Raw genomic sequence first — 8,357 nt, forward strand, 5'->3', positions numbered from 1 at the left:
CAATGACTTACGCAATGCAATTGGGAGAAGCTGTTGCATCAGTATGTGGTTATCATGGCTCTTCAACCCGAAAATTGTACGGCCCTTGAGCCGAACACATCGTGAAATGTTCGAGGCGTATCCGTCCGGGACCCTCACATTTCGAAGAACCTTCAGAAAATTTTCTTTGTCCTCCCTAGACATCGTGTGACAGGCAGCGGGAATATACGTCTTACCATTTGCGGCCTTGAACGGATGCAACTTTGGTCTCAACCCCATTTCCTACAAGTCCAGCCGAGCTGCCAGGTTGTCCTTTGTTTTCCCTTTGATATCCAAAACAGTGCCAAGTATATTGTCCCTGACATTTTTCTCTATGTGCATAACATCAAGATTGTGCCGAAGCAAATTGTCTTTCCAATACGGCAATCTGAAAAAAATACTTTTCTTCTTCCATATAACATCGGAACTCCCTGCACCCTTCTTCCGTTTCTTCTTCTTACCCGCGATCTCATCCCCAAACGCAACTCCGTCCAACAGTTGGAAGATCTCGTCTCCGCATGGTACAATCGGCGCACTGTCAAATTCTTCAGTACCGTCAAATGTTCTTCTGTTCAGCTGCCACAGATGTTCAGTTGGCAAGTATCTCCTGTGCCCCATATAACAAAATTTACATCCGTTCTTTAAGTGTTTAAAACGTGTCGAGTGCATACAGCAAGGACATGCCTTCACACCCCTGTTAGGCCAACCAGATAAATCTGCATACGCTGGCAAGTCGTTTATTGTCCACATCAACTAGGATCCCATATTAAAATTTTCCTTCTTTGAAGCATCGAATGTTCGTACACCTACATTCCACAGTTCCAGCAACTCATCAATCAATGGCTGAAGGTAAACATCAATATCCATACTGGTGAGCTCGGTCCATGGATAACTAGTGACAGGATGAACGACGTATGTTTCATGCACATCCAAGGTGGCAAATTGTACGGCACAAGCATTACGGGCCATGTGCTGTGGGATGTGCTCATGTTCCCAAAAGGATTAAATCCATCTGCTGTCAAACCAAGCCGGACGTTCCTACTCTCTGCCATAAAGTCTGGATGTAAAATGTCAAACGATCTCCATACCTCACCGTCGGCTGGGTGCCTCAATACGTCATCCCTAGTGCGGCTTTCTGCATGCCATCTCATATGGGGCGCAATATGCTCAGACATGAATAACCTCTGTAACCGTGGGATGAGTGAAAACCACCTCAAAATCTTCACCGGGCATTTTTTCCTCGCTGATATGACCTCACCATCCTCATCTATATGTGTATCAGCCCTCCACTTAGATTCTCCACATACGATACATGAATCTAATTCTTTATTGTCTTTCCAGAATAACATATAGTCATTACGGCACGCCGGAATCTTCTCATACCCTAGTCCCATGACACTTAGGAACTTCTTCGCCTCATATGTATTATCTGGCAATGTCTCATCGCAAGGAGGCAACAGCTGATTGATAAACTCGAGAATGTCAGAAAAAATCTTATTACTAATACCTCCAACGCACTTCAAATTGTACATGTTACAGTAGCACTCAATTTACTATGCTTGGTACCAGGGTGAAGGGGCTTCTCGGCAGTCTTTAACAACTCTTGGTACTTCAATGCGTCCCCGCAAGAGGTTCCTTCGTCAACTTGTTGCGGATCCGTACTGACGGCTTCAGCAACATCGTGCATGCCGAATGCATCACGCAACATGGCGTGCATGTCATTATCCTGTTCCATGGCCACACCCCCCTGTTCTGTGAATTCACCATGTTCAGTGCTATAGGCAGCGGAATCTGTGCCACTGTGATGACTCTAACACTGACCATGAACAGCGGACCCGGTCGTTGTCTCACCGTGCATATACCACAAATTGTATCCCAGATTCATCCCCCTACCTCCTGTCAGGTGGGCAAGAAAGTAATCTAGAGTGTGACGCTGGTTATTTCGACAATACTTGCATGGGCAGTAAATTTTGCCATCGACGGCCGTACAGTTACTAACAGCAAATGCCGCAAACGCCCTACATCCGTCGTTATACTGTGTCGTACCCCTACACGCTGACATCCAAGACTTGTCCATATTTTTCTGTATAGGGTTAAGAGACCGAGACAAATCATACTTCTTACAGTATAAACTTGTAAAAAAATAAAGAACATGGGTTACAATTTTGCGGTTATGGTTTTATGGTTTACGGTTTAGTGTTTAGGGATTTTGTAATTTTTTTTTTTTTTTTTTAAGGGTTTAGGGTTTAAGGTTTATGGTTAGGGTTTTTTTTTTTTTTTTTTTTTTTTCTTAAGGGTTTAGGTGTTATTTTTTTACTTATATGTTTTGAAGGATGTAGGGTTTTTTTTTTTTTTTTAAGGGTTTAGGGTTATGGTTTACGTGTTTATTTCTTTGAGGGTTTAGGGTTAGGATTTTCGTTTGTGTTTTAAGGGTTTTTTTTTTTACTAAGGGTTTAGGGTTAGGATTTTTTTTTTTTTTAAGGGTTTAGGGTTTTAGTTTTTTTTTTTTAGAAAGTGTAGGATTTTTTTTTAAGGGTTTAGGGTTTAGGGTTAGGGTTTTAGATTTTTTTTAAGGGTTTAGGGTTATGGGTTAGGGTTTGTGTTGGTTTAGGGTTTAGGGCTTATGGTTTTAGTTTTTTTTTTAGAAAGTGTTGGATTTTTTTTTAGAGGGTTTAGGGTTTAGGGTTTTAGTTTTTTTTTTAGAAAGTGTAGGATTTTATTTTTTTAAGGGTTTAGGGTTTAGGGTTTTAGTTTTTTTTTTTAGAAAGTGTAGGATTTTATTTTTTTAAGGGTTTAGGGTTTAGGGTTAGGGTTTTAGATTTTTTTTTAAGGGTTTAGGGTTATGGGTTTAGGGTTTGTGTTGGTTTAGGGTTTAGGGTTTATGGTTTTAGTTTTTTTTTAGAAAGTGTTGATTTTTTTTTTAAGGGTTTAGGGTTTAGGGTTAGGGTTTTAGATTTTTTTTTTTAAGGGTTTAGGGTTATGGGTTTAGGGTTTGTGTTGGTTTAAGGGTTTAAGGTTCTTTTTTTTTAAAAAAAAAACAAATATGGGTTTAGGGTGTTTTTTTTTTCCTTATAGGTTTAGGGTTTAGGGTTTAGGGTTTAGGGTTAGGGTTTTTTTTTTTCCTTATAGGTTTAGGGTTTTCGTATTTTTTTAGGGTTTACGGTTTACGGTTTAAGATTTAGGGTTAGGGTTTAGTTTTTTTCTTAAGGGTTTAGAGTTTTTGTTTTGTTTTTAGGGTTAAGGTTTTAGTTTTTTCTTAAGGGTTTAAAGTTTTTGTCTTTTTTTTAGGGTTAGGGTTTTTGTTTTGTTTTAAGAGTTTAAGGTTCTTTTTTATAAAAAAACAAAAACAAATATAGGTTTAGGGTGATTTTTTTTTTTTTTTTTCAAAGGGTTTATTGTTACGTGTTTAGGGTTTAGGGCTTAGGGTTAGGGTTTTACGGTTATGAATTTAGTGTTTAGGGTTAGGGTGTTAGGGTTTTTTTTTTTTTAAAAAAAAAAAGGGTTTAGGGTGGTTAGGGTTAGAATTTTTGTTTTGTTATAGGGTTTGGGCTTTAGTGTTAGGGTTTTGCTTTTTGTAAAGGGTTTAGGATTTAGGGTTTATGGTTAGGGTGTTTGTTTTTTTTAGGGGTTTAGGGTTAAGGTTTTTGTTTTCTTTTTTTTAAAAGGGTTTTTGTTCAAAAATTATTTATTTAGGGCCATTTTATGTTTCTCAAATTGTTTTTGTAAGAAAATACCAAAAAGGATTCCTTCAATTTTATTGTTCTCTCTATAGCCAAAAATGTTGGAATAGTACGATATACTTGTTTCAATTTTATTTTAAACAATTCCATAATTTTATTTTTAAAAAGTGATTTGTATATGAGGACCATTTTTATGAGTCATTTTGCCATATTTCAGTTTTTTAGAATTCCCAAAAACCAAAATATGATAATTGCCGAAAATGATAATAACAACACAAATTTGTAAATGGTAAAATATATCACCAAAAAACATACAACTGTACGCATGCATATTTCGCATGTATAATAACCAACCACAGCAAAACCAAAAAAATGACACAACAATATATAGTAATACTGGAATGATAAACAATTAAGAAAAATATATAAACAAATACAGTAAAATATATGAAATTTATTATAGCCAAAAAATGAAGGAAACAAATTTTGAAAATTACTCACAATCCTATACTCTGTGCTGTAATATATATGATTCTTGTATTTTTTGTACCTGCATTTTTTGGGAGGAACAAATTAATACTATCAGAAAAAATAAAAAACACAAAAATACAAAAAACAAACGTTACATTATTACACAGAGGGAGAGAGAGAGAGAGAGAGAGAGAGAGAGAGAGAGAGAGAGAGAGAGAGAGACATAGAGATACAGAGAGAGAGGCAGAGAGAGAGAGAGATAGGGAGAGAGAGAGAGAGAGTATACTGAGAGAGAGGCAGAGAGAGATAGGGAGAGATACACAGAGAGAAAGAGAGAGAGAGGGAGAGATGGAGCGAGATATTAGAGAGAGAGAGACCGAGAATCGAGCAGAGAGAGGTGGAGAGAGGGTGTCTCACCGGCAGGAAGGGCGGATGCGCGGTGGCCAGGAGCTGGCCGGTGCGGCTGTGACGGAGAGGGAGAGAGCGAGAGAGAGAGAGAGAGAGAGAGAGAGAGAGTATACTGAGAGAGGGAAAAATCAGAAATGGGTAGCTTCCAGAGGAAGCTACCCATTTCGGAAATATATATATATTTCATATAATATTATATTATTTGAATTTTAAAAATTATATATATATAAGGCACCATTTGGTCAGGTGGCATGCGGGAGAACTCCCGCCCAGCTGTCTTGGCCAAACAATTGGGCACGTGTACTGAGTACACGTGTCCAATCAGGGACGTGGCTTTAAATACACGTCCCCAATGGGCGACGTGTATTTAAAATACACGTCGCCCATTGTAGAAATTGTATTTAATTAAAAAAAAGTTATATATATATTTATATAATTTAACCATGTAAAAAAAAAATACAAACTCTTGCAGCCCTAAATGAATGTACCGTACAAATAGCTAAACCCTAAGCGCTAAAACTAAATCGTAAACTATAAATTAAAACTAAACCCTAACCCTAAAATTAAACTCTAATACTAAGTATATATACTATATTAAACCCTAAATGAAAACTAAAACCTAACCATAAAATTAAACTCTAACCCTAAGTGCATATACTATATATAGCTATAAACTATAATTCTAAGGGTACGTACTATATATAGTCACAAACCCTAACCCTAACCCTAACCCCAAAAGTATATACTATATATATATAGCTATAAACCATAACCCTAAGTATATGTACTATATATATAGCTATAAATCATAATCCTAAGTATATGTACTATATATATCGGAACAATCTAATTTTGAACTGCTCATGATTTAATATATATATATTTAAAAGTGTACAATAATGACACGTGAAAAATATATTGACATTATTATTCATAAAATGTAAAATCAATTAAATTATAACCCATAGCCCTAAGTGTATATATTATATATACCTATAAACCCTAGAACCCTAACCCTAAGTGTATATACTATATATAGCGATAAACCCTAACCCTAAGTATATATACTATATATAGCTATAAACCCTAACCCTAAGTGTATATATATACTATATATATCGATAGACCCTAACCCTAAGTATATATACTATATATAGCTATAAATCCTAAGTTTAAGTGTATATACTATATATAACCATAAACCCTAACCCTAAGTGTAAGAGAATGAAATTAAACATTTCTCTTTAAACATTTAGCTTTTTCATTTTTAATTTTTTAATTGTTTAATTGTTTGAGGAGATTCTCTCTTTAACTTGATTGAATAAAATTCGACTTAAACGCCGTAAAAAAACTATAAGATATATGCTATAGTTTTATTCATTTTTCCAACTGTTTAGATTTAATATCACAATCTTATTCATACAAAATTAGAGTAAATATACTGTAGTGTTTGTACACTATATATATCGATAAACCCTAACCCTAAGTATATATACTATATATAGTACAAATCCTAACCCTAAGTGTATATACTGTATATAGCCATAAACCCTGACCCTAAGTGTATGTACTATATATATAGCTATAAACCTAATTAAGTGTATATACTATATATAGCTATAAATCCTAAGTGCAAATATTATATATAGTTCCTAAACCGTTTACATGCATGCATATCTATATATATAGTATTAATTATAGGTTTTTTTAACTTTGTTATGTTTATTTTTTTTTTATTTTTTTTTTTGTTTCTAAACGTAGATGGTGTACAAAACTAAATCCTAATTTGAACTATTTGGTTTAATTATATATATATAACACCAAATTTGGTTTAATTATGCATATAGTACAATATGTAAATTAGGTTAGGGTTTACGTTCTTATCAGTATACCATATATATATAAATAAGGAACTTAAAAAACATAAAATCTAAGTATAGAATTTACATATAGCATATAGCTTTAAAACCTAACCTTATGTGTACGTATATGCTATGTACACCATAATTTCACAATTTTATATAGTTAATAAGATAAGGACTGTTTTTTTTTTTTTTTTTTTTTTTTAAATGAATAAAAAACAAATTTTGTTTTTTTAATATATATTTGGAAAAAAAAAATAACAGTTGGACACGTGTATTTAATACACGTGTCCAACTGGACGAGTGTATTTAATACACGTGTCTAAGTGGTGTCTGACTACAACTAGCCACGATGTCAAAAAGACACGTGGCTAATTGGACGTGTGTCTACAGTAACCGGTACTATAGACATGCGTCCAATTGTAAGGTTTTTTGTAGTGCGTGATGTAACTGTTTGAAGCATGACCTTAGATTTGCAACTGCAATTACCTCATCTTGTCCCCGTCATATATATTTAATAAATGCTTCATGCATGCAGAAGGCTTGCATATGGAATCGGAGCTCGAGATAGTCTTATGTTGCATGATTCATATCTGTTCCTATGGTATAATAACCAAATTGCCATTTTTTTTTTAATCATTTATTAATAATCAAAGTTTTGGCCATTATTTAGTTATTTAATTAATTATGATAACGACTATATATTCTTTAATTTATGCATCCAATTAATAGAGAGATACCTTTCACTAGCTCGTGCCTGTCCTATATATACGCCTAAATCGACCGTATCTCCCATTTTCACAAAAGAACCAGAAATCTCTCATAACTGGACGTCCCTTGGAACCAAATGGGGTTGACCAAGTTTTTTTTAGCTCTGTACTTGACAGGTTTAATCCTAACCCATGTCATTGTCTCCGTAACCGGAGAGGACAGGCAAGACTTCCTGGATGGACACAACACAGCTCGTGCCGAGGTCGGCCATGTCGTTGAGCCACTTGTCTGGAACTACACCCTTGCAGCCTACGCTCAAGCTTATGCTAATAAGAGGATCCCAGACTGCAAGATGGAGGAATCGGATCCGGATGGGCCCTATGGAGAATGCCTTGCTGCAGGTTATGGTGAGTTCAGTGCTGTAGATGCAGTGAATGGGTGGGTAAGTGAGAAGCCGTACTATGACCATGAATCCAACAAATGTGTTCATAGGGAGTGCCAGGTCCAAGTGCGACAATGGCTGGGTGTTTGTCACTTGCAACTATTATCCTTCAGGAAATTATTATGGCGAGCGTCCATATTAAATTCTTTTACTGATGAGTACCTGTGATCGAGTATATATGTTGTTGCTCCTGTTTGTGTGGCAGTAATCGAATGTGTATGATCTTTGGATGGATATGATGAAAATGAAATCATTACTATTGCTATTATTAATGGAGAAGATAATAAGTTTCTCTATGATCCACTATACTTCTCCCAAGCTTGATTGTCGATCTGGTTTGGTTTTGTGCTGCAGAATGAGGTAGCGCGCAGCTGCTTCTGTTTGTTTGGTTTTTTGTTTTGTGCTGTTGAAGTTTCTGCTTCTGTAGCAGCGGTGGGGACAGATATATGGGGTTTTCATTGTTTGATAGGTTTTTTGTCTAGTTGTTGGTAGATTTTGGTGTTTTGTAGTTGTATAATTGGTTCGTATCCATGTACTGTTCTGTAGTATCATTGTGCCTCAAGTACTTATTTGCTTTGCTGAAGAGTTGTAGTGTGTTGTGTTGAAGAACTTATTCATCATAACACCACGAAAGTGTTGCATATTTGACATGAATTTATGATCACGAAATTAATAGGTTATGATCAGTAAACCTGACTTGTAAAAATAGAGGGGCCAAGTTAAAAACAAAAAATTTTGAGGGGACAAAACTAAAAAAATTAAAAA

General features: G+C 35.3%; 1 pseudogene; it reads left to right on the forward strand.

Moving 5' to 3' along the window:
• Window positions 1–7,251: 7,251 nt before the first annotated feature.
• On the forward strand, window positions 7,252–8,140 carry LOC133882539 (basic form of pathogenesis-related protein 1-like; annotated as a pseudogene).
• Window positions 8,141–8,357: the final 217 nt, after the last annotated feature.

Source organism: Alnus glutinosa, chromosome 11 (assembly GCF_958979055.1).
Source record: "Alnus glutinosa chromosome 11, dhAlnGlut1.1, whole genome shotgun sequence".
Taxonomy (NCBI): domain Eukaryota; kingdom Viridiplantae; phylum Streptophyta; class Magnoliopsida; order Fagales; family Betulaceae; genus Alnus; species Alnus glutinosa.